This window comes from Ursus maritimus, unplaced genomic scaffold (assembly GCF_017311325.1).
Source record: "Ursus maritimus isolate PB19 unplaced genomic scaffold, ASM1731132v1 scaffold_10, whole genome shotgun sequence".
NCBI classification, from domain to species: domain Eukaryota; kingdom Metazoa; phylum Chordata; class Mammalia; order Carnivora; family Ursidae; genus Ursus; species Ursus maritimus.
Window position 1 is genome coordinate 29,545,557 of NW_024423344.1, and position 21,370 is coordinate 29,566,926.

At 36.9% G+C, this 21,370-nt stretch overlaps 1 protein-coding gene across 3 annotated transcripts in view; it reads left to right on the top strand.

The window, feature by feature from the left end:
- ELF1 (E74 like ETS transcription factor 1) overlaps positions 1–21,370 on the top strand; it is a 103,700-nt gene that overhangs the window by 16,180 nt on the left and 66,150 nt on the right. The window contains exons 1-2 of one of the 3 annotated variants that reach the window (XM_008706786.2): positions 13,135–13,276; positions 19,105–19,198. The exons of 1 other annotated variant lie outside the window; for it this stretch is intronic. The gene's annotated coding sequence lies outside the window, so the exon portion shown is untranslated. Of the gene's footprint in view, positions 1–13,134; positions 13,277–19,104; positions 19,199–21,370 lie in introns of those variants that run through there. One more of the 3 variants, XM_008706787.2, reaches the window with a different exon arrangement.

A 21,370-nucleotide genomic window follows, 5' to 3' on the forward strand; every position in this document is an offset into this window, starting at 1 on the left:
ATCATTTTTCTTATAGTTTCTTTCAGCTGAACTTTAGGAGAGTCTTGAAGAATGGGGAGAAAGGATAGTGGGGAAACAGTAGCAAGAGTCAAGGTAGAGAGAGGTTGGTAAGTCCTGGGGACTTATTTCTCTAACTTGTAATTGTCTCAATTCTTAATCTGTAAAGCAGATTATACATGTTTAGTTTAGTACCCTTAAATTTGGGAAATGTCTATTAAGGTGGGTCAAACTAAATTCTAAAGTTCAAAATATTTATGAGGTTTTTAAAGTTCGGGATGTTATTGAAATGGCATAGGATTCTACAGTGAGAGTGGTTTTTAATCCTGGCTTTAAAGGAGCAAGTCATAATTTTTAAGCAACTGTGTGTATCCCCTATATTATTCTTCTTTATGATTGGGTGATTGTTCAGATCAGAGCTGACTCAGCTGGGGTGAGATACATAATCTAGGGTGGCTTCACTACCATGGCTGGGCGCCTCTCCGTGTGGCTCTCATACCTTAGTGGTGGCAGGAGGGATCCCAGCAGCAAGAGAGGGTAAGCCCCTGTGTCCTTATACTTTTTAGACCTGTGCTTGTGTTTTGTTATTATTACACTGGCCAGAGCAAATCACTTGGCCAACCCCATATTTAAGGGATGGAGAAGCAGACCGTGCACCTCTATGGGAGAAGAGGCAGAGTCATATTTCAAACTGAGAAGTCTGAACAACTTAGTACCTATTACTACAGTGGTTTACCAAAGTATAGGAATTAGCTACCTGAATATCTAATGGAAAAGCCTCCCCAGCTGTGAGAACAGGCTGTGCACAGACCTAGAGGGGAAGAATGCTTGATATGTTCCTGGGATAGCAAGGAGAGGTCAGTGGGACTAAGAGAGGGAGCGAGCAGGAAGTAGTAAGAGATACCATCATAGAGGTTGGGGTGAGTGTAGGATCTTGTCCTTGTAAGCTGCTGTGAAGGCTTATTTTTTTGTGTGAAAAGAGGAGCTAAGAGGAGTTTTAAAGTAGGAGAGTGATATAATCTGACTTGTGTTTTCAAATAGATTACTGCTGGCTGCTTCTTTGAGACTAGATTGTAGGGAAAGAAGAACAGAAGCAGGGGGGCTCCTTAGACTACTGCGGTGATGCAGGTAAGAGCTGACAACAGCTTGTAGCACGATAGTAGCAATGAAGTGGAGTGATTCTAAGATTCTGTATAAGTTTTGAAGATTGAGCCAACAGGATTTTTGACAGATTGAATATGACTGTAGGAGAGAAAGAGTCAATAGCCAAGATTTTTGGTGTGAGCAGCTAGAAGTATTCACTCTCCCCCAAGACAACTGGAGAAAACTGGGTAGAGTAGGTTTTGGAGAGAAGACCAGGAATTCAGGTTTGGATATGTTTCGTTTGAGAAGCCTATGACATTTGAATGGAGGCGTCAGATTGGGTAGAACAGTCTGGAGTTCAGGACGAATACCTGGAGATAGAAATTTGAGAACATTGGGGGGTTCTGAAGTAGCTCAGTAGGTGAAGTGTCTGACTCTTGGTGTCAGCTCAGGTCTTATCTCAGGGTCTTGATATCCAGGGTGTGAGTTCAGGCCGCACATTGGGCTCCAAGCTGGGTGTGGAGCCTACCTTAAAAAGAAAAAAAAAAGAAAGAAAGAAAGAAAGAAAGAAAGAAAGAAAGAAAGAAAGAAAGAAAGAAAGAAATTTGAGAACATTGAAATACTGAGAGCATTGTGTATGTCTAAGAGGTATTTCCTAAAATGACTATAAATTTAAAATACTTTTTAAGTTTTAAAGTTTCATTTGTACCAATGGTATGGTTTGAAGTAGGGAAGAAGAGCAGCAGAGCAGTTTAGCTATAGCTAAAATGTATCCTTTGTGATGACAATAAACTATGAGTTTAAAGAAGTCGTTAATTGTTCTATCTGTACAGTGTTATGAAACATGAAAGCCTGTAGGCTAAATATCTTATTTTTTTTTTACTGAAACATCTACCAGTTTGTTTCTAATTAGGGAAGTTTATTCACAGGAGGCTGTGTAAGTAAAAGCCTGAAAGGGACGGAAGACCAAAAGTTGAGGGAAAGGACCATGATTGGATAATCAGTCCTACTCTTTTGAGAGTTTTTCTTTTTTGTTCACTCCTTTTCTCTCTCTTCCTGTCGTTCTCCCTTTAACTTTATTCATTGTCTATTATCATAATGAGATGTTCAGGTGTAAGCATGGGGACTAACCCAGAAACTGTCCTCTCCTAACAAATGTAAAGCTTACTGCTCCAGCCTTGATCCCCAGACAGAGCTGTCAGACTGAGCCTTAACCAACCTATTTATAAATACCGGACTATTCAGGAAAGTGAGGAAGGGGCCTTGCTTTCTGTGTAATTTAGACATATACAGAAATGACCTGAGAATGGTTTGGCTTGTGTGGAAGAGAAAAAAACAGATTTATCATTGAGCCAATATTTAGTTCAACTTCCAAATGTTTTCATTCAGCAAACATTTATTACAGAACTATTGTGGGTCAGGAATGCTATCAGGCTAAAATAAATGACCGGTGAGACATGTAAACAAATGGTTTAAAAAACAAAACAAAACCCAAACGCTGTTCTTCACCAGATATTCCAGCAGAGGAGGCAGGAGGAGTTATGAAGGAAATCAATTCACCTTTAGGTCCTCAAAACCTATCAGAGTGCTTTGCACATTTTAACAGTGCGTAAGTGTATATGTGAATGTATAAGCAATGTGATTCATGCATCTGTTAGATAATTTACAAAATGCAGAGGGAGGTACAAAGGAGAAAGTGGCCAGTTCTTCCTTGTAGTGATGGAGAGAAGGGCTTTGCAGGAGAGTCACTGGGTAGGGAAGGCCAGCAAATGTGGAGTTACAAAGCATGACATGCTCTGAGTAAGTTCAGCAAAGCTGGATTGTAGGGTGTATGTTGGGAGGTGGAAAGGCCACAAGTGAGACTACTATAGGGTAGACCAAAATCAAGATGCAAAAGTATCTTGTATTAGGGGGCACCTGGGTGGCCTAGTCGGTTAAGTGTCCAAGTCTTGATCTCAGCTCAGGTCTTGATCTCAGGGTTGTGAGTTCAAGCCCCACATGAGGCTCCCCACCCAGCTACTTAAAAAAATCTTGTATTGGAATTTATTCTGTGGATACTGCTAGGCAATCGAAAGTTTTTTTTTAAAATAGGAATATTAAGAGGTAGTATTTATGAGAAATTCTGAAAAAAAAATCTCATTCTTGAATTGGGAAATCAAATGTTGATAGAATTTGTAAAGTTATAAACATATATACTGGAAGTAAGTACAGCTAACAAGTCATATCATTTATGGTAGAATCTGTTTCATCCCTTTCAGATAACATACATGATCTTAGTGTAGGTACAACCTAAACTAGATAATTAAACTTACATTAAGGTAATCAAAATATGCAGGATGGCTTTGGTTGGTTTTTGGAAGAGAAAGAAAGAACCTGTTTTTGCTTTATGAAATTATTGCAAACATTACTTTTTTTTCTTAATTCAGTTAATTAACTAACTTATTTATTTATTTTATTTATTTATTTTAGAGAGAGTGTGCATGTAAGCATGGTGCGGAGGGGTAGAGGGAGAGGGACTCTCGAATCTCTGATGGTTTCTTGTCTGACTTTGACACTTAAAGAATATGTCAGGTATTTTGTAGAATGTCCCTCAATTTAATTTTGTCTTCTATTTTCTCATGATTATGGATTGGAGTAATGACTTTTTGAACTTTTGGGGTTTAAAAAATTGTTTTATTTTCATTTTTATTTTTTATTTAAAAAAAGTTTTAAAGATTTATTTGAGAGAGAGAATGAGCAGAGGGAGGGGCAGAGGGAGAGAGAGAGAGAGAGAGAGAGAGAAAGCAGACTCCCTGCTGAACAGGGAGCCTGACCTGGGGCTCAGTCGCGGAAACCTGAGATCATGACCTGAGCCAAAACCAAGAGTCCGATGCTTAACGAGCTGAGCCACCCAGGTGCCCCTCATTTTCATTTTTAAAATTATAAAATAACATTGCCTTTTTTTCTTTTCCAGCATACAGTTCTATGAGTTCTGACACATGTATAAATTTGTGTAGCCACCACTATAATCAGGGTATAGAACAATTCATTCACCCCTTAAAACTCCCTCATGTTCTCTTGTCATAGGTCACACCCTACCCCCTAATCCGTGCCCTTATAACCACTGAACAATTCTTCATCATTATAGATTGGTATCTTGGAGAATGTCATGTAATTGGAATCATAGAGTATGTAACCTTTGACACTGGCTTCTTGGACTCATCATAATGCTTTTGAGAGTCCTCTAAGTTGTGTTTATCAATAGTTCATTCCATTTTATTGCTGAGTATGAGTGTACTACTAGAATGTTTATCTCTTCCCCTCCCCCCCTTTTTGATAAGTATTTGAGAAATATTTAATGGGTCCTCCTGGCACTCTAATGAGCAATTTAAGTGAATTTTTTGTGAAATAAGGATTATCATTTTCCCTTTTTTTTTTTTTAAAGATTTTATTTATTCATTTGACAGAGATAGAGACAGCCAGCGAGAGAGGGAACACAAGCAGGGGGAGTGGGAGAGGAAGAAGCAGGCTCCCAGCGGAGGAGCCCAATGTGGGGCTCAATCCCAGAACGCCGAGATCACGCCCTGCGCTGAAGGCAGATGCTTAACCACTGAGCCACCCAGGCGCCCCTATCATTTTCCCCTTTACAGAAGTGAAAATATAGGCATGGAGTTAAAGTAGCCCTAGGTCATACAGCTAGTTAATAGTGGAGCTGGGACCCAAACCTAGGTCACCTACTCTAAATCCCATGCTTTCGGACTACATGGCTAGTCGCTTGTGTCTGTTTTTTCATTTCTCTGTTTTGACCGGCAATATCATTAAGAGCAATTGAAGTTCTTGTTTCTTAAACATATTGTAAAGCCCCCCTTCATTTTTGTTTGTCATTAATGTTCTGTTTATTAAAGAGCAAAAATAATAGAACTGTAATTTTTTTCATGTTGCTGGTTTATAATCTTTGGGGCTAAGCCTTCTGTGATTCAGTTCTAAAGCAGAAAGTCAAGCCAAGTAAGTTATCAGTCCACAAGCAAGTATGAATTAATATTGAGTGCATCTGTTTATGAGAATTAAAGCCATAGTACTAAGCTTTTTCTTAATCTCCTTGTAAACAGGGTCTTTGATTTGTGTTATAAATAAATAAATATTATATAAAAGTAGACATAGTCTAAATAGTCTAAATCAAGCTAGTTTAAAATAAGGGTGTATCTTCTATCGTTGTCTTAAATTTTACTAATGGCCAAAGATGTCTTTTTTCTTTTCTCTCTCTCTCTTTTTTTTAAAGAGCTTGAAGTTTTGGGGTATTTGAGATGAGTTTTTTGCACTTGTGCTAAAAGCCCATTTACTTAAATATCTTCCTGTCATAGGATAAAAAATGTTCCCAGAATATTAGTATGGGGTTTCTTGTGTTTTTAAAAATACATTATTAGTGAACTGAAATAAGTGTAATTGGGTTTTGGGGAAACTTATAAAATTTCCAGTTATTCTGCATATCTGGTAATTTTATGTATTACTTTCAATAAACTAAAATTTTGATGAGGAGACTTCTTTCTTAAACGTGGCCTTAGTGTGGTATTTGTTCATTGTTCCTCAAACACTATTCAGAGGACTTGGAGAGGCTACATAATCATAAAACATCAGAGCTGAAGGGGGTCTTCCACATGACCAGATCTCTAGGCTCTCCCAGTATTTGACAGAAAAGCAAACAGAGCCCTCAGCAGCAGTGTGAAATAGTGTGTCCGCAGTCACAGTTGGTTGTACCGGCTGCATGGTGTGGCTCCTGTCCTCAGACAGGCTACCAGTTTGTCCGTGGGGAGATGGCCTTGTACAGAATTAACTGCAATACGAAGTGGAATGTTGTTGGCAGTCGAAAAGGCACTGCTTTTCTTAAACAAGCCCTCCCCTCCGCCCTCAAATCTTTCCTTGACTCATTGACTACACAGTTACTTTTTATTTCGTTTCTCACCTTTCATTCTCGTTCAGCTGTCTCTAATCAGACCTTTTGTCTTTTTTCCCTTCTACCATAACATGAAAACTCTTCTTTCAAAATTCACAGTGACGTTCATGTTGCTAAATTCAACTGCTCTTTTTTTTGTTGTGTTTTTTTTTTTCTCAGACCTCATTTTATTTGATCTGTCCTCATCATTTGGCACAATTGCTCAATCCCTTTGGAAACACTTTTACTCAAATTCCAGGGTAATACCATATTTGCCTTGTTTTCCTGTGACATTTTTGAGTACTCCTTCTCAGCCTTCTCTGCCAGCTTTACCTCAACTCCCCCACCTCTAAATATTGGAGGGTCCCAGGGGTCTGTCATTGTTACCTTTCTACCTGTAGCTTTAACATCATATACACGTTACTATCGTGTGTATGTTAATGACTTCGATTTATATATCCGGCCCATACCCCTGCCCTGGGCTTTAGGACTATGTCTGCAACTCCAGGACAATATATCCAATTTGACATACCCACTTGGAACATCTCAAACTTAATGAGTTCAAAACTGAGCTCTTGGGGCTCCTGGGTGGTGTAGCTGGTTAAGGATCCCACTCTTGATTTTGGCTCAGGTCATGATCTCAGGCTCGTGGGATCCATCCCCAAGTCAGGCTCCCTGCTCAGTGTGGAGTCTGCTTGAGATTCTCTCTCTGTGTCTCTGCTCCTCCCCCCGCTAGCATGGGTACTCTCTCTCTGAAATAAATAAGTAAATCTTAATTTTTTAAAAGATTTTATTTATTTATTTGACAGAGCACAAGCAGTGGCAGAGGGAGAAGGAGAAGCAGACGTTTAACCGGCTGAGCCACCCAGGCGCCCCTCAATAAATAAATCTTAAACAAAACAAAACCTGAACTCCTGATATTTCCACACCCCAAACGATCATCATCTGTAGTCTTTCCTGTCTCAGTTTGGGCAACTTCTCAGTTGCCAAAAATGGAGTTTTGAAGCCTTTCTTTGCCCACCAACTCTTTTCCGTCCATTCAGAAATTTTATTGGATATTCCTCAAAAACACAGCCATAATTTGATCACATCTTCCTCTTACACTCCCTCCTTTGTCTAAGTCATTATCATCTTCTTTGGGTTATTGCATTAACTTCTCCTTGCTTCCGTCCTTGCCCTGCTGCAGTGTGTTTTCAACACGGCAGTCAAATCTTATGACTCATATGATGAAAACTCTCCAACTATTAAATCTCTAAACAGTGAGGCTCTCCAACAGTTTCTAGTATTCTTCTTCCTTCTCTTACTTTTCTCCTTACTTTCTTTACTTGACCCACACTGGCCACCTTGCTTTCCTTGAACATTTCAGGCAAGCTCCCTGTTAGAGTCTTTCTCTGACTTACAGGCTTTCTTTGTCTAGAATGTTCTTCCTTAAGTTAGGTCTGCATGGCTCGAGGTCTTTATGCAACGTGGCAAAAGTAAATCCTCCGTAGCTAGTCTGTCTGAAACGTCATATTCTCCTCTTTGCTATCTTGTTTTTCCCTTCTTTGTCCTTATCACTAGCATACTGTATCTTTTATTTATAATTAACATGCTCTATATTTAGTTTATAATGTTAATCACTTTTCCTTGCTAGAATATAAGCACCATGTGGGTAGGGATCATTTGTCAACAGTGTGTCTCCTTCTGTATAGCAAGGGCCTAGAACAGTGTCTGACACATAGTAGGTGCTCAGTAAATGTTTGTTAAATGAATGGATACCTGGGAGTACCTCAGATAGGTCATTAACTTAACATGGGGCAAGTCAGTTCTCTCTATAGATCTATCTCCTTTCCGTATTTTTGAAATGAATTTGGATTGGCTCCATATTTTTAGGCTATCTTAAAACAATAAAGACTTAAATGTATATAGTATCATGGTTCCTTGAAGATTTTTAGAAGAATTCAGCTGCTTAACAGAAAAGTTTGAAAATCATGGTAGGTAGTCCAGGTTTTTATTTTGTTTCTAGGGAATCAAAGTTTGTTTCATTTTCAGCCATGAGTGATAACCACATCAATTCACATAGTTTTTTTTTTTTAATAAGGAAGATTTCTCTGATAGCAGAGTGCAAGGTGAATTGGAATGTGGTAGGCAGTAGGTGATAAAGAAAGGGGCAGTTAGGATGTTGTTGTGATATTATTTTTCTACAGTATGATGCAGTAGGAAAGGAGGACCTTAAGTTTCACCCTAAACTCAATAAACCGTTTAACCAACTGAACCACCCAGATGCCCACTAACTATTTTAGATTCTAGGCTACATAGCAGCTGAGCAGTGGTTCTCATATGCCTGGCGCTGTGCTGCCCATACTGTTGAATCTGTTTTAAGAGTAGGCATGAAGCTCCTTTAGGTAATTCAGAGGTACATCCCTCGTTACAACCCACTGAAGTGAAAGCTACATTGTCTTTAATACTGAATTTAAAATTTAATTGTAAAAGATATAATATCATGTTTATTTAAAATTTGAGATTGCAGTCAGCATAGTACCTGGGAGCATCATAAAGAATATAATTGTACATCAATTCTTGGTTACTTTTGACAAGAAAGGAAAGAATAACACCCAAAATAATACCTACAATAGAACTTTGTAACATAGGTAGTCCAGGTTTTTATTTTGTTTCTAGGGAAAATCAGTATCTGCAGTATCAAAATCTGCAGTATCGAATCATGAGCCAAATCAGGTCTTAAAAAAAGTACTTCAATGTGTAGTAAAATCCTGATATGCTGTAATTTTCCCTCAATGAACTATTCTAGAAAAGTTATTTATTCATGTCTCTGAGTTCCTGCTGTGCGTTGGGCCCTGTCTTACTGATAGGAATACATTAGTAAGCAAAACCAACCAAAGCCATGGCCCCTTTTGCCTTTGGTATGCGTCTTAAAACACTCAGGCACTTGTCCAGGAGGATGTTCCTTATGGATAGGTCCTAGTAGTCTGTGCAGAAGCAGGGAAGGAGGCCTTGGTTTAACCAAGCTAGTGATAGAGAATAGAGAATTCACTGTTGTCTGACATTTAAGCTCACATTTGGAAATGCATGTTGTTCAGCACCTGGGATACTTTGAGAGGTGTTAACATCAATAAAATTAATTCTTTCCAATTGAAGTATTTGTAATACTGAATCTCATTCTTTTGAATTTTATTTTTATATTTAAGCAGTAGAGAATAGTGATTTTGGTCATTTATCATTTTAATGGTTTGATCTTTGCTTCTTCCATCTCTAGTAATGATAGCATGTTGGCTGCCGAACGAGGGGACAGAGTCAAAGCAAGCCTTTTTTTCAGGCAGCTTTCCTAGATACGAACATTAGACTGTTCTATATTTTCAGGTACTATAAGTTTTCAAATTTGAGTTCTAGGAGAAGCAGTCACAATAAAAGGGAAGAAGAGAGTAAATTCTTTTTATAAGTTCTATTTTAAAGAAAGAAATAAACAGTGTCTTAACTTTTGTTGGCATTCAATTCACTCAATTGACCTAATCTTGCTCAGCTAATAGTTAAGATATAAATGCTGAAACTTCCTCCAGGCAGCCATGACAACTTTATATTAAGGTGTATACTGACATACCTGATTTTACAATAAACATTCACAGTATGTACAGGTGCGTTATATTTGCATCACAAGCCTAGGATGCCATATTTTATTTATGTAAACAGTTTAGAGATTTACTTAAACTTTCTCTTCCTGAAGCATTTGATACTGGCTGCTTCTGTGAAGCATAGTCATAACAGTTAATGTTTATAAAGTGCTTACTTAGTGCCCAGTAGAATATTAATAACTGTATTATGCATGAACTTGATCTCTTTAAAGTCAGGTTTATTGAGATACTGTTTATATACAGTACCGTTTGCCCTATTTAGATGTATAGTTCTATGATTTTTGACAACATATGTAGGTCATAGAACCAATACCACAATCACTATTCAGAATGCTTCCAATACCCCAAACAGTTTCCTTGTTCCCCTTTGTAGTCAGTCCCTTCCCCGCATTCCTAACCCCTGGCAACCACGGATAGGAATTCTGCCCTTTGTGTTTTGCCTTTTCCAGAATGTCGTATAAGTAGAATCATACAGTACATATTTTGAGTCTGGCTTACTTCACTCTCTAATGCTTTTAGATCCATCCATGTGGTGGCTGTATTTCAGAAGTTCATACCTTTGTATTGCTAATAGCATTCCATTGTGTGGACATACCACAATGTGTTTAACCATTCTCCAGTTGATGGACATTTGGGTGTCCAGTATTTGGTGATTCTGACTAAACTGCCATTAATATTTAAGTAGAAATTTTTTTATAGACATATATTTTCATTTCTCTTGGGCATATACCTAGGATTGAGACTGCTGGATTATCTAATAAGTATATGTTTATCTTTACAAGAAACTGCTGAACTGTTTTTCAAATAAACTACCATTTTGCATTCTCACCAACACTGTATGAGAGTTATAATTGCTCTGTATCCTCCCTAGCACTTGGTATTGTCAGGTGTTTTTTTTTTTTTTTTTTTTTTTTTTTTTTTTTTTTTTTTTTAAGTTTTTCTACTGGTATTGTGACTTTAGTTTGGATTTCCCTGTTGAGTAAGGATGTTGAGATTTGTTCTGTGTTTATCTGCCATCTGTATCTCTTCTTGGTGAAGTGTCTATTCCGATTGTTCGACCGTTTTAAAAACTAGTTTGTTTTCTTATGTTTGAGTTACAAAAGTTCTTTATTAAACATAGTAGTACATGCAACTGATTTTAATGCTCATAATACTCCTCTGAGGTGGGTACTATTAGCCTAAATCACAGATCAAAAAGTTAGGCCGCAGGATTGTTAAATATGGCCCAGGAACACACAGCTAATAGGTGGCAGAGCTGGGATTTACACCCAAGCGGATTGATTCTAGAACCTTGGCTCAACTGCTTGCCAATTTTTTTTTTTTTTTTTTTTTTTTTGGGATTTTTTTTTTTTTTTTTTTTTTTTTTTGGTGGAGATTGATTTCTTGGGGCTGTAACTATAACCAGGATCCAATTTCTATAGGTGGTAAAACTGCTTATAGGAACACCCCTGAGTAAAGGGGCAGTATATCGTAATAGCAACTCTGGAATCATCTCCCTAGGAACAGCAAAGATACTTGTTGCTGTTGAAGAAGGGTAATTATTTTCACTTTATGTCTCTTACTTCACTTCCATATACTGGTGGTCAAAAGTACTTCTTTTAAATTACTTTCTAAATATCTGCCATTGTCAAGTAATGAGTTACTTTATATAAATGGATTTTCTCAATAGCAGAAGCTTCTCCTTTTGTGTATCCATACTTCATAAAAGATTTCCCACACTTGTTGTTGCCTTTGTCTGTTAAAGGGACATAATCATAATCATCTTAATGCTGACTTCAAGGCACTTAACTGTTTGGTGATATACTAAGGAAGCAGGTAGATCTTACTGACCGTATAGGATGGCTTCAGGTTCCAGGACTTTTAAAGTTATATTCATTTGTAGTTTTACAGGTTTTTATTTTCGTCTTCTCTCATCCAGGCTCCCATTTGTTTGTTCTGACATCATCCTTTCACTATTCCCTCTTTCACCCTTATAACTTCTATTTCTAATTAACTAAAAGATAATCAAATTATTGGGCTTACATGGATATGGTCTAAAATAAATTTCAGCTCTGGAAGACGACTTGGGAGTTTTCCAGTGAACATCTCCTGTGACTGCCCAAACGACCTTTTTTTCTTGTTTGGGATCCAAATAGTCATTCTAAATAAATGAGCTCTAAAGTAAGCTAAACATGACATTTGACAGTAGAAAAAGTGATGTGTTTTTCTTTTTAGCATAACTTTTTATTAATAATTTGTTAAACCATGGGGATTATCTTAGTAAAAACGTAAATCAAATAGTGTTCAGCAGAATGGAATAAATAGGCATTTAATGGGCAGAAAGTCGGTTCACTATCATTACGTTTTGTAGCAGTTTGTAAAGTTCCTGTCTGAGTCAGTGACAGCTTGTCCTCTCAGCTGTACCTCTAGTAAGGCAGAGTAATTACTTCCAAGTAATTAACTAAAGGGAGAAAACCTTGCCAAATCCTATTTACTTTTTGTAAAATATTAAGATGAAGGCTAGCTAGTGAGTAGCACTTTATCATGTAAAGCACTTTTGAAAGTGCTTAATGCTTTCAAGCCATTTTGACCAATTTAAGCTCTTAGAATAAATTAATAAATATTCACCCAGGGAACAGGCTAAGTAGTTGTGCTAACATTGCTGCTGCAGGGGCACCTCGTCAGATGTATGAGGACTTGGAGAACAGAACTTCACTGCCCATATCTTTCGTTGGCTGCCTTAGGATCACCATGTATGGTGCAGCAGGGTGGCTGGCGCATGGGAGGCTTTTATTTGTGGAAATTTTTGTTTGGAAAGTAAAGAAATCTGTGACTATCGCTTGGAAGTAGTAGAATCATGAACCAGGATTGCATTGGTCATTTGTTTAAAATAGAGTTTTATCAAGCTTGCAGTTCCACTTACAGTCAGTTTGCTGTATTATGCTTTAGTTCCTTACTAACCCTGGATTTGTTTTAAATTTTATAAATTGGATTAATTCATACTTACTTTTCCACTGAACTTTGAATTAGAAAATTAGAAAGTAGATTTTATGTTTAGTGAACTTGTAAATTGCATCTGAGAGTGTAGTTTGCTAGCTTTCCAGATTACATAGCAGTATACCTCTTTCTTGTAAGGGTTAATGAGTAGCCTGGTTAGACTTATCAGCCCATTGTTAAATTAAAAGCCGGAAAATTTGCTGTCTCCCTTCCATTCCCTCCCACATTGTTTTTCTTTTCGTAGTTTTACTTACTTGATATATTAAGATAATTTTAAAAGTTGAGATTTCATTTTTTAAAACAACATACGGTTTTAATTTTGTTTCCTTGTAGATCCTGATCCCTATTTTTTTGTTGTTAATTTTAAATTATGGTAATTAACATGAGCTGAATAATGGTTTAATCAAAGTAGATCTTGCTCCTTGGCTCCACGTCCCTCCTTTTTCTATACCTCTTCTCTGCTTCTACCTGTAGATTTGCATGTTTGACCTAGCAGAATAATTGGGTCCACAGCAACATGGGCGTGCCTCCCTTAGAAACACTTAGTTTCATGTATGACTCATAGGCTGAAGCACAGACACACCACTTCCCCAATCTACAGGAGCCATTTTAACAGCATAAAACTTGTCGGATTGCTTTTTATTTTCAAGCCCAAAGGACAAAAAGAGAACGGGAATATTTGAAGGTAACTTACTATGATTTTGTGTGTTTGCTTCTGGCTGTTTCCTGAGCTGATAAACGGAGGGTGGCTCTTACCTGTCGAAGAACATGGCTGAATGTGTTCTTTAACTCTCTGAAAAAATGTGTGTAGTCAGTCACATGCCTGATTGCACTTAACTGCTGGGGGGAAACAAAGCATTCAAATTCTGGAAAGTTTTAGATCTTCTTGGAAAAGCATTTTTTATATTTTATATGATCTTTCTTTCTTTCTTTCTTTCTTTCTTTCTTTCTTTCTTTCCCTGTATGACTTGAGAATAAAGGAGACTTTTCTTTCTTTTTCATACTACAAAACAAACTTCGGTCAAATTTTCATTTAAAAAGATCTAATTGTATTTGTGGGGATAGCCAGAAAGTTAGAGTTAAGTAAACTGTACGATTCATGTGTGATACGGGTGTTAAGAAAAAAATTCAGAGGCACTGGTTTTGTTTTGGCATTTTGGTTAAAGGGAAGTCTGGGGACAACTCAGTCATAGGTGTTGCTCGTTGACTGTTCTGTCCTTTTCTTTTTCCGTAAGTTAATGAAATGATACTAAATGTTAATTCTTGAAAACTAAATAGAAGTTTAAGGAAAATGAACAGTCATTTAGATAATAAGTAAAAGTAGTTATTAAATAAAGAGGAAGAATGATAGAACAGTTCATTTACCATTAGAAAAAAATAATAAAGTTTTATAATTCACACTGAAAACTTACTCTGAGAAATAACATTCGGTGCATGACTAGCTTCTGAGAAAACATGTAGTAGTTCAGTTTGTGTATGAAGAAAAAGTAAAGAGTACTGGCCTTCCTTCTATATTACTGTTTCTAAAATTTGTTTGTTTTGAAGAAGAAAAGTAATACCTTTTGTATGAGAGAAAAGATTGCTCAGTCTTTTCCTGGAATATTTATCATCATTGAATTTATGAAGTTCTGGCTGGAATATCCTCGTGTGCCTTGAAGTTGTAGGTCCTCTGGGAAGCTAGGTGTAGTAGTATTTTACTTATGAAAGCTATTTATGAAGCTAAAATTTGAGTGAAAGTAAAAATTGAATATTTAGTGATTATGAATAACATTTTTGGAAACCAAAAAGTCGTATTATTGACTCTAATGATATTTAGCTAGTTCCTTGGAAATTTGCTGTTAACTTTCTAAGTGCTTGAAGACCTATCAGATAAAAGGGAAGATATAAAGGCAGTTAGTTATACTCTTGGAAAGGATCGTTATATTAACAGATCTCAATTCTGTGGTTTTGCAGAAAAGGCATAGCAGACATTTTACCAATTCAGCTCTGAGCCATTTGCTATCATCTTTGTTTGCATCTTGCTGGTTTAGTCAGCCTTTGAGTAAGTAGAGGCTGTATTTACTTCTACTCTGGTCTGTGTGAAAAATCTAATGAAACCGTTTTACCTTTTTTTTTCCTTTTAAGTTTTTAAAAGCCAGTGACCCATGAGAGAAAAATCTAGCGGATTGATTCTAGAACCTCACAAGTAACTAAATAATTAAGATTGTATTTATTAAAAGGAAGTAGAAGAATTTAGTTTCTTAAAATTAAGGGGCCGTTATAATTTAAATAAAATTGGTACGGGTCATATATTTCAGCCTCGTACCCGTGTGACAAAGACTGAAGTAGGACTTCAAGGTGAAGGGAAGGGGGGAAAAGCATGGAAGCAAGGGAAGGCCGGAAAGACTTACTTAGTGGTCTTCTTCCCAGCCTTTTCCTTTCGTAAATGTGAATGTAAGTTTAGATCGAGTCATCAGAATTAAACTTAGAATTACCCATTCAAAGAACTGGAGCAGTAAAAATGACTGAAGATCATCCCAGGGCCTCACTTCTGTAGCTGAAGACACAGGGGCCGGAGGGGTCTTGTGACTTGCTCAAGGTCGTGGGGCGCTGCGTGGCTGGGCTTCCCTCCTGGAGCTGCTCACTGCTACTCCACACGAACAAGTGATGCTTTGTTTGAAATGGGCTCTGGTTCCTTAAGAATAAATAAAACCTTAATTAAGTTGCTTGGTGATAATTTTGGTAGTAAGATGCAACCAAATGATTCTGAAAATGTGTTCAAACAAGTTTCCTTTTTCATCAGAGAGAAGATGATGCATTTGTTTAATTTCTACCACAGCTTGTTTTCATTATTAGAACTTTTTCATAGTTGAAGCATTGTTTGTGACATGGCTTGTTTCAGATGGGTCTAGGGGAGATGGAAGTATAAGGAGTTGGGAATTTACTTTGAACTTCTAGATACAAAGACAAGTTTATTTCTGCCTTAGTTCTATCTCCTGTTCTTTCAGGAAGGCAAATACTGTTTTAATATGATGTCTTATTCTATTAAAGTGTGCGTGTGTGTGTGTGTGTACGTGTGTGCGGTAAAACTTTGCATATGAGTTTACAAAATCTAGACGTCTCTAAACTCTGACATTATACTCATCTTGAACTGAAACTTTCCAGAATTAGTAATCTCATTCCATTTGTTTGTCATATCTTCTCATCTGGGAGTTTACTATACATACTAGGCACTTTAAAGTCTTTGTTAACTTTTTGATGTATTGTATTGGTGTGGTTGAAATTTACTTTAGATCTACTTTCTTTAAGTCTGAAATTTGGTGTTTTCAAATTACTTTGCATGTAACTGTTGAATCTCCTAAGTCTGTAAGTCCTCTAAGCGAATTCACTATCAGACCCTCCACAATGTGGTTGTCATTGTCCTAAAGAACAGACAGCATAGAAGCCGCTAGAAAACATGGACTCTCTCCTCACAAACTTAGATTCTTACTGGGAAAACAGGGCGTGGTAGCATCGGGTTAAATAAGGATGGAACCAAACCACTGAGAAGTTAACATTCAGGTTCATACTATTTGCCTAGACGTGAAACATGACTGAAACTTATAATAGGGAAGAGTATGGCTCTTTAGGAATAATCGGTATTGAAGAATGCATAGCGTTTGCCTAGGTTAATAAGAACAAGAATGTAAGCTCTTTGAGGTCAGAGATGTTTTATTTTATTTTTCTGTCTTTTTGAACCTTTGACAAAAGTACTGAGCACATAGGAATACAGTTACAAGTTGCTGCCTCAAACCCTCAGCTACTCAGCTGGGCAGATTCTGGTAAAGTTAGGGATGGCAAACCTTTAAAAGGTATGTGGCCCTCAGCTTCCTCTGTCTGGTGTCTGCACATCATAACCATTCAAAGAAAGAATGAACACCTACCTGGTAGTATATGTTTTAAAGCAGTAATTTTCAACCTTTGGTGTAATAGACAATCACCTGGCTCCAACCCCAAAATTCTGATTCATTAGGCCTAAGGTTTGGCTTATCAGTCAGCATTTTTAATAATTACCCTAGATGATTGTGGTGCAAGTGCTTGTAGGCCACACGTTCAGAAAAAGAGTACAGGTTTGGGAGCCATCAATCAGTTACTTAGCAGTTTAATATTTGAATTTTTAAGCAACAGGGTTATTTTGAAGGCTGCAGCCTCTAGTAAGTCAAGAAAGTGACTGGAGTAGTTTATTATCTACATTGGAACTTACTCAGCCTCCTCTCCCTACCCCAGTTACTCCTTTCTTTATTCCATTTTTTGCTCTTCTGTGTCTTTCCACTTTGTGGCTCTCCCTTTTTCTGCTTCTCTAATTCTGCTTTTCTTCCTCTCTCTCCCAAGCCCATCACTGTATTGACCACAGTAAATAATTAAGCTAATTATTTTTTTCCCAAATGTTATTAGTCCATTCTTTATCTCAGCGAACCATCACTCTCCCAGTGCTAGTTTTTTTAGTACCATCTGGTACTTCATGGCATCTCTCTTCATTCCCTTATCCTTGGGTTTCTAGGTAAAACATTCCCTTCCTGATTTAAGGTAGCATTCATAACCTTTGAAAATCCTTTTCTCCTGAGAAGTACACTATTATTATTTGCAATTGTTTGAGTCTAGGAAAGAGGTTTTTTTGTTTTGTTTTGTATTTTAAATACCGTGTGATGCTTGGATATGATTTTTGAGGTTTCTTTGGACCTTTAACTCCATCACTGATTCCATATTTGTAGGCTTTACCTTATATTGCATCCCATCTAATGGGACATAGCTGTTCACAGACTCTTGTAGGGATGAGAACAGTCCATCAGTTGAATGGTCTGAAAATAATTATTGCTTCCATTGTTTGGCTAGAATATTTTGTTCCTTTGCTTAGGAGCTGCTTTGTGTGGATAGTAGAAATTGAATTAGTAATATCATTGAGTCAGCTGAAACGATAAGGGCAGCTTTCAACTATAGGAGCAATCTCTTTCTCCCATTACTATGAGAACCTACGAAAGAGAAAGTTTTTTGTGTCACCTCTGTCTTTGTGTCTTGTCAGATGGTCTGTGTACATCACAGTAAAAGTAACTCTTGATCTATATACTACAACTCTTGAGGCATTTCACGCTTTATGAAAAATATAACTTGTGTGCTGTTTGCTTTGTTAGCAGAGAGGAAGAAATTAGGCACCTGAGTTTTGGTCGTACAAATTTCTGTGCAAACACATTTTGATTTCTTCTCTGCCAGTTACAAATATCTGAATTAGAAAACTTGCCCTAAACTTCTCTTCTCACTTTCATTCTTTTACCCCTGTAGGAATTCAGAACTTTTCTCTCATTTGCCCTTTCATTGCTGAGTAGCAGGTGTCCGCTCTTGTGTCTGTATTTTACAGCCTGAGATAAATGGCTAGCGTAAAAAAAAAAAAAAAAAAAGGTAACTGTAAGCAATATGAATGCCTTCTAGAGTTTGTTTGAAGACTGATTTAAGGATTTTTGTATTAAAAAGCTAACAGTGATATATGCACATTATGTTGAAAATCTGTAATGAAAAGCAGCCTCCCTCCTTTTTCCCTTACCTGCTGCCCAGAGGCAGCTGCTTCTTAGAGAAGTTTTTTTGGTTTTTTTTGTGTTTTTTTTTTTTAATTTGTTTTCTTGGATCTATCCTTGTCTCATCTTCTTCCCTATATAATAGAAGTTCTTCAAGGTAGGAGGAAAAGATAAAAAGTCATGTAAAATTCATTACCTTTGTGATGGATGCCTGATCATATAGGAGGCCTTGAGTTTGTGCAGAGTTGTACGGTATAATTTTTAAAATATGTAAATTTAGGAAAATTGGTTATTTTTATGTTTTAGAAAATAGTCTTATGAACGGTGAAACTAAAACTATAAATATGAGGTGTTGAATTAATAACTGTTTATGTACATCTTATTTTTTATATCAAAATACTAAAAAATACTACATAGAAGCTTAGTATTGTGATGGGGCAATTCATTCTCTCTTTTTTGTTTTAAAACTGAAATGTGCATGTAGGAGACTATATAAAACATATACAGTTGGATTGTAATTACAAAGTGTTTACCTGTTATACAACAACCTAGGGTAAGTAGGCTCATTATGTTAGAAGTCCCCTACTGCTGCCCCATGTTTGTTTTTTCTTTAAAACAATTACTATCCTGACTTTTGTGATAACCTTTTCATTAAATTTTTACCCCTTTGAACTTCATGTAAATGGAATCACACCATATATATTCTGTAGTGTCTTGCCGCTTTCATTCAACTCCGTGAGATTTATCTTAGTTTTAATTGCCATGTTGTATTCCCTTGTCTGTCTAGACCAGAATGTATTTACTCTCTCTTGCTGATGACATTAGATTATTTCCAGTTTGGGAACATTCTTGCACATGGTTCATGGAACATATGTGCAGGAGTTTTCTGAGGCAGTGTCATCACACTGAGGTCTGAGAGTTGTTTACAAAGTGTATGGACAGAATGGCTAGTTCAAGATCATTTAGAGTTCTTCATTATCTTCCCTAGGACCAGATGCCTGCCACTGATGCCTTCTTACCCATTCAGCATCTTACTATGGTGTATTGTCCTGGGGGGTAAAATCCTCGAGGACCCTAAACAGGTGGGCAATTGATGCATTGCAGAGTAAGTTGTAGACATCAACATATTTAACCACTAAACAGTTTGCCATGCCTGTCATTTATTAACTAGAGTTATTGCAAACAATTTTGAGTTAAATTTTTAATAGAATAATGTGTGAGTAAACTCTACATCATAAAATATGTTAACTGCCTGCTTCAGTGAAAGATTAGCTCGATTCAGAACTAAGTTGTACGACTGTATGTCTGTACCATATAACTAATAAGATGGCTCTCGCCATACTTCTGATGGATAACTTCCACTGAGATCCATTAACAAGTTGGAGCTATCGTTTGCTAGAAACAATTTAGTATTTAGAATTGTCGCACATTCAAATATTATTCAAGAACACATTTCAGGGGCGCCTGAGTGACTTAGTCAGTTAGGCATCTACCTTTTGATCATGTCATGATCCCAGGGTCCTGGGATCGAGTTCTGAGTCAGGCTCCCTCCTCAGCAGGGAGCCTGCTTCTCCCTCTGTCCCCGCCTCTACCACGTGCGTGTGTGCCTGCTCTCCTCTCTCTTTCAAATCAATAGAATCTTTAAAAAACACATTTCAGAACAAAAAGATTCATAAGACACACAATTGATAGAGTATTAATCGACATTATTGATAAACCTCAATAAGCTATTACCCCAAATTAGACTTTTGCATCTAACCAGATTTATTGACATAATCAATGTTTTCATCTCGCTTCCTTCAAATTCTTACTATAATGATAGCAATTCCTATATCTTTAGTGATTTTTTTTGTTGTTAGGTTTGTAAAGTTTAGTAAGATAATTGTGGGAATTGCAATTAAAAAAGTGAAAACATAGATCTTAATCCAGGTTTTTGCTTTCATAATGATCTCTTGGCTCTCTTTTCTAAGATTGTCCCCACGGTGTATATTTAAGTAGTGTCAGAGATGGCAGGGACAGAGAAGAACAAATGAAAGTAGAAGTCCTAGGATTTTATAGTAAGAAGGATTCTTGTAAGTCAGGTAGTTGAGGAGTCTCCTGAACTTTTTTTTTTAAATTCCTTTTCATGGGGCGCCTGGGTGGCTCAGTCGTTAAGGGTCTGCCTTGGGCTCAGGGCCTGATCCCAGGGTCCTGGGATCGAGCCCCACATCAGGCTCCTCCGCTGCGAGCCTGCTTCTTCCCCTCCCACTCCCCCTGCTTGTGTTCCCTCTCTCGCTGGCTGTCTCTCTGTCAAATAAATAAATAAGATCTTTAAAAAAAAATTAAAAAAATAAAATTCCTTTTCAATCTGTATAATTTACTGATTTATTCAACAATTATTTATTATCTGTTAGGCATTATTCTTGATGCTGGGGAATATATCAGTGAACAAAACATAGAAACTTTGTTCATCAATTATATACATATACTCTATTAACTTCCATTTAAAATGTATTCCAATGTACACAAAGATTGGAGAAAGTTACAGATACATTAGTGGTCCTCAAAGTGCTTTTGGTGATATGCTAAGATGAAGAAAGCATACTTGAACTTACGTTTTTAACAGCTTTATTTTATCAAGGAAAAAAATGTATCCCAGAGAGTTTTCTTTTCAATATACCATTCTTCTGAGAAAGGATCCCTGCAAAGGGCATTTAATAAATAATAATAGCCCATCCTTGTAAAGAATTTGTATGTTAACAAATATAACCCATGGAAACAAAAGCTCTTTGTGGTCCTCAATAACTTTTAAGAATATAAATGGATCTTGACACCAAAAGAATGTTGCATGATTACAACCAGTGTTTTAAATATCATTCTTACAGATTTTTTTTCTGTTCTTAAATTCTGTTTAGGAAACTATGGTTAAGTAACGTGCCTAAGATTGGGTAATTTAATAGATCACTGATACAGCGTTTGATTTAGTCCTTTCTCCTATTGATAATAAAGCAGAGTTTTACATAAATTAAATCAGAGTTTTTTTAAAAATCACGTGTTCTAAACCAGAGCTAGAATAAAAACATTAGTTTGGAAGTTTTTTCCCAATGATGAAGATAGAAGATCACTTTTACCATATATTTATTTGTGCCCCTCCAAGTTCTTTCCACAAATAACAGCAAAAGTCACTAAAATTGGGCTCAGTCGCTTAAGTGTCTATCTTTGGCTCAGGTCATGATCCCAGGGCACTGGGATAGAGCCCCAAGTAAGGCTCCCTG